Raw genomic sequence first — 13,462 nt, 5'->3', positions numbered from 1 at the left:
AATCGAAATTACTGAAAGAGAGGTCGAGAGATGCTTTTGGTGAAGATATTTGCAACCTGTAAGTGAGAGGGCACGTATTGAGTGCGAATCTTGCCAGCAGCAACAAGTTCACGCAAAAAATGAATGTCTAACTCAACATGCTTGGCCTGTTTGTGGACAATAGGGTTGGAACTCAGGAAGAGAGCGCCTTTGTTATCGCAAAAGAGAAGTGGTCGCTCAGGGATGAAAACTTTGAGATCATGAAGAAGATGGGTGAGCCAAATAAGTTCGGCGGCCGTGAGAGCAAGAGCAAGATATTCAGACTCACAACTGGAACGAGTGTCAGGATATTCGACCTAGTCAACATCAGAACAAGCAACTAAAGATCCCGGTGAAGCGGATGGACGGAAGGACAAACCATAATGGAGAGTACCTTTGACATACCGAAGAATGTGCTTAACAACTAGGAAGTGGTTAGTAGTGGGAGAGTGTAAAAACTGACTTACTGAGTTGACAACATGAGCAATATCAGGACGCGTGATGGTCAAATATTGAAGAGCACCAACAAGATATCGGTAAAGAGGGGTCCGAAAACAACTGACCAACAGAGGATAGATGCTGAGAAACCACCACAGGAGTGTGCACGTGCTTGCTGTCAAGTAATTGAGCCCGATCAAGGATGTCGCGTGCATATTTCAACTGACTGAGAAATAGTCCATCAGTGGTTGGTGTAGCTTCAAGACCAAGAAAATAGCTGAGGGAGCCCAAGTCCCTAGTAGTGAATTCAGAATGAAGCTTGTTGGCAAAACTATCAAGAAGAGAGGGATTGTTGCCCATAATAATAATATCATCGACATATAAGAGCAAATAAAGGATGTCAGAGTGCCGATGAAAGACGAAGAGTGAAGGGTCAGCACGACTGTAGTAGAAGCCGAGATGCCTAAGGAAAGAGCTGAACCGCTGAAACCAAGCTCGAGGGGCTTGCTTGAGGCCATAGAGAGCTTTCTGAAGCTTGCAAACATGATCAGGAAAACGAGGATCAATATACCCGGTGGTTGTTCCATATAGACTTGTTCATTGAGAGTACCATTTAGGAAAGCATTTTTGACATCAAATTGATGGAGAGACCAACGATTAGTGATAGCAATAGAGAGCACAACCCGAATAGTGGTAGCTTTGAAGACAAGACTGAAGGTGTCGGTGAAATCAAGACCTGGTACTTGTGTGAAACCCTTGGCGACGAGACGAGCTTTGAAGCGCTCAATAGAACCATCAGGCAAATATTTGGTTCGAATGACCTATTTAGAACCTACAATATTGGTAAAGGGTCGCGCGAGGAACCAAGATCTAGGTACTGTTATTTTGCAGAGCTTGAATTTCTTCATCCATAGCGGCAAGCCAGGCAGGATTCTTGGCAGTTGACTTGAACCCTTTGGGCGCAGTAGATGTCAAGAGAGCATAAAGGAGACCAGAAGAGCCAGAGTAAGCAAGATCAGCCAAGTGACGAGGTTAAAAAATTCCAGCTTTAGCGCGTGTGAGCATAGGATGAGACCGCATCGGGAGTGCGGTAACAAGAGCAGGGGGTCCAGGCGGACCAAAAATTGCGGGCGACAGAGGCGGACCTGTAAGCAAAGCAGTGGCCTGCAAAGTCTCATCCACAGGATCAGTACAAATAACACAGGGACAAGAGTTGGATGGAGTAATGTGCAGGGAATGAGGCACCGGAGGAGATGAGGACAAGACTGTAGGAGATTGACCAGGTTCCAAGAAGTTGGAGAATTGGAGAGAGGAGAGAGATTGAGCATGAGAAGATGCTAAGGAAAGGAAAAATGTCTCATCAAATTGGGCATGTCTGGTGATATATATTCTAGAAGTAAGGGGATCAAGACAACAAAAACCTTTATAAGATGAACAATACCCCATAAAAATACATGGAAGACTACGCGGGGAAAATTTGATAGACATATAATCACGTAGACAGGGATAAACACAACAACCAAAGGGATGGAAATTTGCATAATTGGGAGAAAAACCAAAGAGAAATTCAAAGGGGGACTTACCTTCGAGAAGTGGTGTTGGCAAGTGGTTGATGATGTAGGCAGTAGTGCTAAAGGCAGTAACCTAGTACCGAGGAGAGACATGAGAATGAAAAAGCAGAGCCAAATCAGTTTCAGTGACATGATGATGTTTATGTTCAGCACAACCGTTTTGAGCAGGGGTATAAGGACAAGATAGTTAATGATGACTACCAGATTGACGAAGGTGGTTTTTAAAACAATTGCTTGTAAATCCGGCACCGCCATCACTCTGGAAAATTTTAATACGAGCAGAATGTTGATTTTCCACAAATTTTTGAAATTGAAGAAAAATATCATAAAAGTCAGATTTCAATTTCAATGGGTAAAGCCAAGTAAATCGAGAAAAATCATCAACAAATAAGACATAGTAGACAAACCCCAAGTTTGATGTTGCTGGAGACGGACCCCATATATCGCAGTGAATTAACTCTAACACAAGAGACGATCATTTTTTGTTTCGAGAAAATGGTAAACGATAACTTTTGGAAAGTTGGCACGTGTCACATAATGTAGGAGAGGGTAATAAAGAAGTAAGAAAGAGCTGGCACATGATCTAGAAGAGCATGCCATAATTCATATGAAGCAAGGAAGCAGGGAAAAATTTATTGTGCAAAACAGAAATGAAGGCAGAGTTTCCACGCTCTAGCACATATAAACCTCCATCACGTTTATCGATTGCCACCACCTTTCCCATTTGATGATTCTGAATAGTAAAAAAATCATTAGTAAATGTAACAGATATAGGATAAACATTGGCCAATTTACTAATAGATTAGAGATTTTTGGTAAGGTGGGGAACGACTAAGACATTTAACAGTTTGAGGTTTGGGGAATGGCAGAGATGACCTGTATGGGTAATAGGTAGGGACGCCCCATTCCCTACAATTACACGATCCTTACCCGTGTAGGAGATAGACTGGTCCAGCATGGAGTGAGAAGGGGTCATGTGGGCTGACGCACCCGTGTCCACGAACCAGTCAGAAGAGTCATTTGGTTTGGATAGGGAGAGCGTCGAACCAAAATTTTTGGCAAGCAGCGCCGACGGCTCCTGCGGGGAATACCTCTAGCGACACCGATCGGCATAGTGGCTGTCCTGACAGTAAATCTAGCATCTCAGCGGTCAAAGACGGTGGTTAGGGTTGGAACGACCCTGGCTGGAAGAGAAATCACCATTTTGGCCATGGCTGGAGGAGTTGCGCAAGCCATTTCCAGAGTTCCGACTATGATTGTTGCCACGACCGCGATTAGGGCGAGAGGAGGTGCCGAATTGAGAGGAGGATGACTGATTCGCCGTGAATGCGGCAGTGGAGGGCGTCGAGCTTTCCATCAACTTCTGAAATATTTTGAAGCTTTCGGCCTTCGAAACCAGGTCGGAAAAACAGGGAGAGGTGTTTGTGTCATCTGGGTGGTGGAGAAGCTGGAGAAATCGAGGCCAAGACCACGAAGAAACCAGTGTACCTTATCGGTGTCGTCAATGGGGCACCCAATGGCATGAAGCTGATCGCACAGAGCTTTGAAACCTCAAGCGTAGGCGGAGACCGGACGATTTCCGCGTTTCATCTGTTGGAGATTGTCCTTGAGGCGAATCTCCTGGGCTTTTGATCAGGGACTGAAAGAATTTTCTAGGGCAGTCCACACCTCACGAGATGTGGTCAGGCCAACAGCTTCTGCCATGGCCTCTCCCAACAGAGACGATAGCAGAAGGCTGAGAAAGCGTTGGTTTGTCGCCTTCTATGCCAGAAATTTTGGATTTGGCGTCTGGGAAGTGGGAGGCTCAAACGGAGGTGGTGGTGCAAGAGTGCCATCCACATGGCTCAACAAACCTTGGCTGTCAAGAAGAGGAAGAAATTGACTCTTCTAGAGGAGATAATTTGAAGAGGAGAGCTTGATAGTGATCATATGAATTAAGGTGTTGAATGGGAGGTGATCGGAAGAAAAATTTGACGCCATTGAAGATAGAGGGATGTTAATCCAGACGGAGATCTGATACCATGAGAAGATTATAAAATTCACCACATACTCGGGTGAGTTCTTCCATTAATTTATAGATGTTTGTGTATCAATTACAGAGATTACAATTGATTACACTAAATGTAATTTGTACAGAAAAGGTATAAAGGAGTTTGATTAGCTCCTGTAATGGAGGATCATAATCTTCTGTAAGGAATGCCCTAAATAGGGCAATATTCTTCAATCAACGTCTGTTGTGGCATTATCTTCAACACAAACAATCTTTAATGACTATAATGTTACTATGTGTGGAGCACTTGGAGTGAAAAGAGCTACATTCCATGTTCCAAGAAAAGTTAGATACTAATATATCCCATAACTTTATCTAACTTAGAAGATGAAAGAGAATCTAATACTTCATCAGTCAAGGAACTAAGTATGAGTTGCATATACTTAGCATTGGCATCAACTTTTGCAATGTCTAAGTCAATCCAATCACATACTTTTTTTGGAATATTCTTTCCTTTACTATCTTTAAATGGGATGAAGGGTCTATTAGCGATTGCTTCACATAATTCTGTTCATATCAAACCAATCGATATTATTCGTGGGTATTATTACAAGGTAATTACTGCATGGTTTGATTTGGAAGGAATCATAGATTAAAAGTTATGGAGGGGTTAGTCCACAATGAACTTGAATTGAAGTGAAGAATTGAATTGAACTTAAATGAATTGATTCAACTTCAACTCATCCTTGGGTGTTAGTATAGACAAGTTCAAGTGCACTGGAAAACAAATATCATTGTTAGTGCCCCAAGAAAATGAGTAACCTTTTATAATATATTTAAATAGAACATATACCTAAATAGATAATTAACCAAAATAAACTTGGTTACTACACTTATAAGTGATTTAACGTTTAGTATTAAAATATGTTAATATCCTAATTAATTAAAAATTATATTGTATTACTTAATGATTATAGTTTATTATAAATTAATATAATAATTATGTGTGACTAGAATAAATGATTAAAAATTAATAAAAAAGTAAAAAATAACATAAGCGCATGTAATAAATAAATAAATTATTTTTTAATAACTTAAGAAATATTTTAACATTAAAACTCACTAATTTGATATAATAATAAAAAAATAAATATATTTATCAATAACATAATATATATTTTTATGTATTAATAATTAATAATATATTGTCACAAAATTTAAAACCACTGGTTTAATTAAATATAGCAATGGGATAATTAAACCAAAACAGTTTATCAAATATTTATTTTAAAATATTTTAATTATGACTATTAAACCTCTAATTGAAAATAGTAATTATAAAATAAATATATTAAATAATTGTCGGGAGACGAAAGGTCGAGGGAGAGGGAGAGGAGAGTAATGAATGATGATATATTTTTCCTGGAGGGGGGGAGGGGAAGCAACGCTCGTCGCGCGAGGAAAGTGGTTGATTAACAAAATAGGTATGAATCAACTTTTTCCCGTTTTTGCCTGAGCAAATGAAATGGTATAATCTCACTTCAATTCAATTCTTTCTACACTAACGCCATTATTTGATGAACTAGGTAATGCGGGGGGAATTCATTCCACTTCATTGTGGACTAACACCCCCTTAGGCGAAGATTGCTCTTATTAAGGGACACAATTGAGTGCAATTAATTACTATGTGGAGCACTTGGAGTGAAAAGAGTTACATTCAATGCTCCAAGAAAAATTAGATACTAGTATATCCCATAACTTTATCTAACTTAGAAGATGAAAGAAAATCTAATATTTCATCACTCAAGGAACTAAGTATGAGTTGCATACACTTAGCACTGGCATCAACTTTTGCAATGTCTAAGTCAATCCAATCACATACGTGTTTTTGAATATTCTTTCCTTTAATGTCTTTAAATGGGTTGAAGGGTCCATTAATGATTGCTTCACATAATTTAAATCCAATGGGTTATAGGAAAAGATAAATTATAATTTTACATCATTGGTATTGTGAACTATCAAGCATAGGTCCAAAATAGGGATCATGACCCTATTAGAAAAATTGTTGTTGAGATATTTTAGAAATCAATTTAATGAAATCAAGTCAATTTTTTATATTTTAAATGGTTAAGGCTTGCTCTGATACCAATTAATTGTTCATGTGAAATCTCAAGAGGGCGGGTGAATTGTGATACAAAATAAAATTTTAGATCGTATGTACACAACCACAAAGAAGCCAAGAGCTTTTGTCATCGATGTTCCCCTAATGATAATCACCACACAACAACCCTTGCTTAGGAAAATTTTATTAATACGCTCTATTATTTGAAAATACAAATAGATAAAAAATAAAGGAGGGAGGTTGGTTAGTTGGGATTGAGTTTGGATTGTTGAGATTGAAGGTGTGATTTATGTTCTCAAATTTTATACCTTTTTAGCTTATGCATGATTGGTTGAGTACTTTGTATAGTTTTCAGATAGTTGGAGGGAGAAAAGGAAAAGAAATAATGGATGAAGCTTCCAAGAGAACCTATGACTTGTGGGATTTTGAAGAAGGCGATGAATAAATCAATTTGGCCAAATGGAGTCTAGAAACATGATTTTTTCATTGATTGTGTCAATAAGTTTAATAAAAACATGTGAACAATTAAAAAAACTACACAAGGACATGTTAGAAAACCTACTAGATTTTGACAACTTGCCTCAATACTAGTGGCTTTGGGTGGGATCCGACAATATAGAATGTCACTGCAAGTAATGCAATGTGGCAAGGATACTTTAAGGTTAGTAAATGCAATATAGGAAGTTATGTTTGTTGAATTATTAATCAGGATTTTAAGTTTTGTAAGAGAGTTTTTCTAGTAGAAACACAAAGAAGCTGATAAATATATGCGGGAAGGGTGCCGATTATACGAAAAGTTGGGATTAGTTGTTGGAAATTCCATAGCCATGGGGGACAACAAGTCAAACATGTGTCGAGCTTGATGAAGACCTCCCTCATACAATGGAAGGGTCAATGATTGAGGAGATAAATGAAGATTACAACCCAGTGGTACAAGATTTTCAAATGAAGCTCGTAGAAGAGGTAAAGCATCAGATTCCAAACCTGGAGGTTCTTCTGCTTGTCGTAAGAAGAGGTCCCGACGATCTTGTAACAATATTGAAAAGATTATTGATGCCATTAACAATGCGACATCAGCCCTTATGGAGATTATTAGTTCGACAATTGGTAATGCAAAGCTTCCATGGTAAGATGGTCTTCTAGAAGTCTCTGATTTGCCTAGAGAAGTCAAATTTCATGCCTCCCAAGTTGTTGGGCACCAAAGATAACAAAAAAATGTTCGTCAAAATGACACTAGAAGAGCAACATGATTGGCTCGTGTATTACTTCAATGACATGTAATAGATTGACACACAATTATTATTAATGTTAACATTGTTTTTTTAGACATTATATTTGATTTTGATTGAATGAGTATTTTGATTGATTTTGAAACATTATGTCTGAATGTAAATGAATGCGCATTTGTGGCTAATAAATGGATATATGTATGCTTGGTACATGGATGTGTTTTTTTGGTTATGACAAAAAAGTTGAGAATTATTTGATGATATAACTTGTGTTTTGTGTTCACTACTTGGACGTTGAGGCATATTTGATAGTAGAGGTTGTGTTTTAGTTGTTTAAAAATGGAAGTTAATTTTTGTTTAAGTATTTGCTTTCATTATTCAATGTATAACGCTACAGATATTCTTGGATAATCTTTCGGACAAAGAAAAATTTGTATTTTGATTGCCTTTTATAGAGTTGTGATTGCTCTTGTAAGATATTACTTACATCATTGTAATGAACGAGTGTAACATTGTTATGGTATGTGTGGTCCATTATATTTGAAAAGATCATTAGAAAGATCACATGTTAAATTTTAAAAGATTTACAGGATGAGTCAAAGTGTTTTCTCAAATTGGTTAGAATCTTGTAGAGTAGAGGACTCTTATCTGGTACAAGGTATCTATGAAAGAATAACTTGCATATTCTGGTTTCACTGTTGGTCAATAACAATCATAGTGTTACCTGAGAGATGTTTAATAGGTCAAATTGGACCATCAATACGTATTTTAATAAGATTTAGATCTATTGTCAAACTATTGTTTGATTACATTAAACTACCTTTAAGATTACTTATTCGATGATTTTGAACAATGGCATGTATTATCCTTAATTTAAGGTAAATATGAAGATATTTGATGAATAATTTTAGGTTAATATCGAATATATGTTTGTATTAATCAAATTTTTGTCATTAGGATTGTATTGGTGTCATTGATGGTACTCATATTAAAGCATATTTCTTGTTTGATCAACAAGCAAGATATTGGAACATGAAGAGTTTTCTCTCAAAAAAATGTAATGGTTGTATGTACATTTGACATGCAATTCATTTATATACTTGTTGGATGAGAGGGATCAACAACTAATTTACGAGTATTGAAGTCAGGTTAACAAAACAAGATAAACTCTAGGTAACTGAAAGTAAATGTCATTTATTTATTTAAGTAAATAATATTTAATAGATGTTGGATATGCATATCTTCCAAGGTTTTTGGCTCTTTATGGAAGGACTCATTATCATTTACAAGAATTTAAAGATAATGCTCCTACAAATCCAAGAGAATTGATCAACTGAATGGACTCATCTTTACGTACTGCTATTTAGCATACTTTTGGGGCTATAAAAGCTCGTTTTAAGGCGTTAAAATATGCTCCTTTTTTGCTTTTGATGTCCATGTAAAAATTGCGATTGTTTCTTATATATTACCTAATTATATGCACAAGCAGGATTATATGGATTTATTTGAAGATGAAGATAATAATTCAAGTGTTGTTTCTAATGGAGAAGATTATCATAACAAAGATGCAAGTGAAGATGAAGATAATGATTATGATGATGATTTGGAAGTTGATGAGGCCAACAAAAAAGTACTCAGAGGGAGCCTGCAACACATTGTGCAAGATTTTTATATTTTTGAAATTTATTAGCAACTCAAATGTGGCAAAATTATAACTTATTATATTTTAATAAAAATAATCATTTACGTTATATTTCACATGTACCAACTATAGGTTTTTTCTCTCAAAAATTTGAATGAGCTATACTTACACTATTTTATTTTTATTCTTGTGCTATTTACATAGCATATTGGACATAATTCCCATATAATGATAAGATTTTACACAAGTTCTACGGACACTCAAATAAGTAAATTTGATATTATATTATGTTCATAAGATAAATAATTAATATATTGATATTGATAGTAAATATATTTCGATAATTTTTATATGAATTATGCAATTTTATAAATCACTTGTTTTTTTTATATTATATTTAAAAATATTTAAATATAATTTAGACAAATTAAAATTTCAATTACTACTTTAAGAGTGAGAATGATACTACAAAAGTAATAATTTGATTATCTATTTTGATTAAGGTTTATTATTTTATTATTATATGTTTAGTCAAATAAATAATATTAATTTTATTTATTATCTATTTACCACAAATTAAAATCTATCTTAGTTTTTAAGAGAAATTTTAAATAAAACTATATTATAAAAATTAAATCTACCAAAGATGATAACATATCCTATTTCTTATATATATTGATGATGGTTAATATTATATTTAGTTATTAATTTAAGAGTGAGAATTTAGATGCTGCAAAACTAACAATTCGATTAATTATTTTGATATAATAAAAGCTAACATTTGTTTAATTATTTTATTCTTATTCATTTGATTAAATAAAAAATCTTTATTTAATAGATTACCGATTTATTAATTTATAAAAAGTTTTTGGCTTCTTTGTGGTTGTGTACATATGATTTAAAATTTTATTAATATGCACTATTATTTGAAAATACAAATAGATTTCAAGTCTATTTATGTCGAGTATAATATCCAATCTCTCCCAACGAGATCTAGTAGAATTAGATTCTGACTCTAGTGGGCACTCCTTTTTCAAATTTATGGCTCTAGAATGCCCTTTTTTTAGCTTTTAAGGTTCTAGAGAACATCTTACAAATAAAGTAAAAATACAAAAGATAAAAAATAAGGGAGGGAGGTTGGTTAGTTGGGCATTGAGTTTGGATTGCTGAGATTGAAGGTGTGATTCAAGCTCTCAAATTTTATACCCTTTTAGCTTATGCATGAATAGTTTGGTACTTTGATTGGGTTTTCAGATGGCCGGCGGGAGAAAAGAAAAAGAAATAATGGATGAAGCTTCCTAGAGAACATATGACTTGTGGGATTTTGATGAAGATGATGAATAAATCAAATTGGGCAAATGGAGTCTAGATACGTGATTTTTTCACTCATCGTGTGAATAAGTTTAATAAAAACATGTGAACAATTGAAAAACTATAGGAGGACTTGGTAGAAAATCTACTAGAGGGGGCGGGGGGTTAGTTCAAAATGAAGTGGACTTGAATTACTCCCGCATTACTTAGCTCATTAGATTAAGCTATTAGTGTAGAATGATTTCCACTTTATTTGAATCACGTCAGGAAATGTAATCAGGCAAAAATCGGGGAAAGCAAATTCTTACCTATTTTGCGATTTATTAACATGAATCGTGCGTCCCGCATTTCTCCCTCCCTCCAAATAAAAAAAATCCCTCATTTCCCTTCTGCTCTACCTCTCCCTCGGCCTTCGTTTGCTAACGATTTTTTTCCCCATCTTCTTCCTCTCGTCTTCTCCCCCGCCCCCGCGATGGAATAAATTTCCTCCCAAGTTTTTTTTCTCCCTCTCGGCCTTTCTCCCCAATTTTTTTTCCCTCTATCTTTTCCCTCTCGGCCTCTGTCACAGAGCACGGGAGGTTGAGCCTCTATCGCGGAGCCTTTTGGCCTCTGGACCTCTCTTCTCCCTCTCGACGTACCATCAGAGCTCCACCTCCGTCGCCGTTGGCCGTTGGTCCGCCGTAGTCTCCCACCATTATCGGCATGAGGAAGATGACGCGTGTCGTGAGGAAGACGAAGTGGTTTAATACATATTTTTTATTTATAAAATAAATATTTTATTTATTCAATATATTCATTTCATAATCACTGTATTAAATTAGTGATGTAATAATCATAATTAAAATATTATTAAAATAAATATTTGATAAAAATTTTTGGTTTAATTATCCCTTTGCTATAATTAATTAAACCAATGATTTTAAATTTTGTGACAATATATTATTAATTAATAATACGTAAAAATATATATTATGTTATTATTAAAATAAAAAATATATTTTTATTTATTATATTAATTTTTTATTACTGCATTAAACTAGTGGGTTTTAATGTTAAAATATATCTTATGTTATTAAAAAATAATCCATATTTTTCATTTATAAAATAATTATTTTTATTTATTCAATATATTCATTTTATAATTAATGTATTAAATTATTGATTTAATAGTCATAATTAAAATATTGTTAAAATAAATATTTGATAAATTATTTTTCTTTAATTATCCCATTGCTATAATTAATTAAACCAATGGTTTTAAATTTTGTGGCAATATATTAATAATTAATAATATGTAAAAATATATATTATGTTATTGATAAAATAATATATTTATTTTTTATTACAATATTAAATTAGTGTGTTTAACTGTTAGAATATATCTTATGTTATTAAAAAATAATTTATTTATTTATTATATTTGCTTATGTTTTTTTTTATCTTTTATTTATTTATATTTAATAATTTATTTTAGTCACATGTAATTATTGTATTAATTTATAATAAACTATAATCATTAAGTAATATAATATATTTTTCATTAATTAGGATATTAATATATTTTAATACTACACATTAAATCACTTATAAGTGTAGTAAACATGTTTTTTTGGCTAATTATCTGTTTAAGTATATGTTCTATTTAAATATATTATAAAATGTTACTCATTTTCTTGTTAATGTCATACTTTTCTTTTGAGGGCACTAACACTGAAATCTGTTTTCTAGTGCACTTGAACTTGTGTACACTAACACCCAAGGATGAGTTGAAGTTGAATCAATTCATTTAAGATGAATTAAAATTTTCACTTCATTTCAAGTTCATTGTGGACTAACACCCCCTAGATTTTGACAACTTGTTTCAATTCTAGTGGCTTTGGGTGGGATCTGACAATATAGAGTGTTACTACAAGTAATGCAATGTGGCAAGAATACTTCAAGGTTAGTAAATGCAATATAGGAAGTTATGTTTAATGAATTACTAATAAGGATTTTAAGTTTTGTAAGAGACTTTTCCTATTAGAAACACAATGAAGTTGATAAATATAAGTAGGAAGGACTATATGAAAAGTTAGGATTAGTTGTTGAAAATTCCATAGCCATGGGGGACAACAAGTCAAACATGTGTCTAGCTTGATGAAGACCTCCCTCATACAATGCAAGGGGCAATGATTGAGGAGATAGATGAAGATGTCTAGTGGTACAAGATTTTCAAATGAGGCTCGTAGAAGAGGTAAAGCATCATATTCCAAACTTGGAGGTTCTTCAGCTTGTCATAAGAAGAGGTCCCAACAATCTTGTAACAATACTGAAAAGATTATTGATGCCATTAACAATGACAATGCAAAACTTCCATGGTAAGATCGTCTTCTAGAAGTCTCTGACTTGCCTAGAGAAGTCAAATTTCATGCCCCCCAATTTGTTGGGCACCAAAGATAACGAAAATATGTTCGTCAAAATGACACTAGAAAAGCGACATGATTGGCTTGTGTATAACTTCAATGATTGACACACAATTATTATTAATGTTAAAGTTAATTTTTTAGACATTATATTTGATTTTGATTGAATGAGTATTTTGATTGATTTTGAAACATTATGTTTGAATGTAAATGAATGAGCAGTTGTGGTTAGTAAATGGATATATGTATGCATGGTACATGGATGTGTTTTTTTTGGTTATGATAAAAAAGTTGAGAATTTTTTGATGATATAACTTGTGTTTTGTGTTCAATACTTGGACGTTGAGACATATTTGATAGTAGAGGTTGTGTTTTTGTTGTGAAAGGATGTTAATTTGTGTTGAGTCTTTGCTTTCATTATTCAATATACAACACTATAGGTATTCATGGATAATCTTTCAGACAAAGAAAAATTTGTATGTTGATTGCCTTTTATACAGTTGTGATTGCTCTTGTAAGATATTACTTACATCATTGTAATGATCAAGTATAACATTCTTATGGAATGTGTGGTCCACAATATTTGAAAAAATCATTAGAAATATCACATGTTAAATTTTAAAAGGTTTAGAGGATGAGTCAAAGTGTTTTTTGTCAAATTGGTTAGAATCTTGAAGAGTAGAGGACTCTTATTTGAAACAAGATTTCTATGAAAGAATAGCTTGCATATTTTGGTTTC

Source organism: Aristolochia californica, unplaced genomic scaffold (assembly GCF_029961685.1).
Source record: "Aristolochia californica isolate CCGP_79_NKW_82.1479 unplaced genomic scaffold, dmAriCali1.0.hap1 SCAF_7, whole genome shotgun sequence".
NCBI lineage: Eukaryota > Viridiplantae > Streptophyta > Magnoliopsida > Piperales > Aristolochiaceae > Aristolochia > Aristolochia californica.
The sequence above is the reverse complement of the archived record's forward strand: the minus strand, read 5'-3'. Positions refer to the sequence as shown.